Source organism: Apteryx rowi, unplaced genomic scaffold (genome assembly GCF_003343035.1).
Source record: "Apteryx rowi isolate R43461 unplaced genomic scaffold, aptRow1 scaffold_928, whole genome shotgun sequence".
NCBI classification, from domain to species: Eukaryota; Metazoa; Chordata; class Aves; order Apterygiformes; family Apterygidae; genus Apteryx; species Apteryx rowi.
The window spans coordinates 221,044-223,037 of NW_020451236.1; positions in this window are offsets into that span (position 1 = coordinate 221,044).

Consider the following 1,994-nt stretch of genomic DNA (forward strand, 5'->3'; position numbering starts at 1 on the left):
GCACTGGGATTATGTAAAATCTTTTTTTCAGAAGGAGAAATTCATAGTTATTAACTTCTTTCCCTGAACAATGTTCCTTTTACCAATTCAGAATTTTCCAACAAAAATTTGTCATTGGGAATTTTTCCAAATAGCTTTTCAGGGAACTTATAAAGAAATAGCAACTCTACATAGAAAAGAGGCCTCTACTTTAACCAGATCAGACACAACATCTGGCAAAAAAACCTGTCAAAATGCAGTTCAGCTTAGGGGAAAGTGACCAGATGTACAGATACATTCGCCTGTATAAAGACATCTGTTAAGCAAACCAGTGTTACAAAGTCAGATCTGTATCTGTTAATGGGTAAGACAAAAATTAAGCTGAACTGAAAGATAATGAACAATTTAAGATTACAGACTTTATTTAAGAGAAGATAATGAGTTTCCCATCTAAACAGTTGAATAAAAACTGGGATCTGGTCAGAATGAAAAGACAAACACATTAACATACAGGATTTAAGAGAAATATGGGGTGAATCAAGCAATAGGCATTACTGATCTACGGTGACCTGATAAATCTCGAGGACACTACAATATATGGCTAAAGGTTTATGGACTAGGTCATAGAGATGGAGGAGATATATTTTACATGAAAATTTTGCTAGAGCCTCAAATAAAGATCTGGATTTTTTTGGCTATAAATCTAAAACTGTAGCAATAACAATCTACTGCTTGGGCTACAGACCAGCCTATGGGAAAAGGAAAAGATTGAAGCCTGGACGATCTATATAGAAAGCACGTGCTTGAGATAAAAGATAACTAGGCTTATTCATAGTTTATTTATCCTTATCTTTAATAATGGGAAAGATGACAGGGAGCTTAACAGGAATGAATACACAAAAAAAGTAAAACTACCATAGATGAAGAAAAAAAAATCTAAATTCACTGTGCTGAAATTTCTGGAGCAGATTAATCTTTAGCAAGGAAGTATTAGCATGCAAAGTCACAAGTCCTGCAGCAAGGCTTTTCTAAATGAATCTATTTATCTGTGGCTAATGCATTAACATTTGAAATTAGCACAAACAGTACTTGTATTTTGGAAAGAGAGAAATGACYCACACAACTACAGGGCCATTAGCCTGGTCTCCAGCGTATGCAAGATGTAGGAACAAATTTGAAGAGAAAGATTACCCAACAATATGGAGATAAGCAAAAAATGGGATACAATACAACCTGGATTTACAGCAATAGATTATATAGATAAAGTTGATATCTTTCTTTGATATGTTTGTCTATATTTACATGAAAAATGCAGTAAACACAACCTGTCTGATCTGCTAAGTCTCAGATATGTTGCAAGGGCAAATTATTAATGCTTACAGTGAAGACAATGGGGATTATCACACTTAGTGTTAGGGAAAGATCTGGCTCAAAGGTAGATGACAACAGGTAACACTGAAGGAGGAAGTAGCCAACAAAAGTCAGGTCCTGAGTGGGATGTGTGCATGATCAGCCTTTACACCTGCTGTTCATAGGGGCACATTTGTGCACTGGGGCACAAAGATAAATAATACCTAATAAAACTAGCTAATGACACAAATGTGGAAGACATCATTAATAGAGAGGAAGGTTAGAATATCATATAGGAATAACCTGATAATCCTGAGCAATGAAGCAATAAAAATCAGATTAAATTTAATAGCTCGAAGTGCCAGGTCAGACACTTGGAGAGTAATAAAAACATCTGCTATAAGCTGGGGTTGGAGCTGTGATAATGCCAGGAGAGAAGAAAGCCCGGGCTGGTTATAATCCTTCACCGTATGGCCATGAGTCATCAACATGATTCAGCCACATAAAGGTTGATGTGATTGTAGGATGTATCAAGAATGATATTTCCAGTAGACAGGGACAGATGGGAACTGTAAGTCCAAGAGGATTATACCTGCAATATGTTATGCAAACCCAGCCACTTATGTTCTGTGTAGCCACTCACTATAAATATAGCTGGGAAAAGA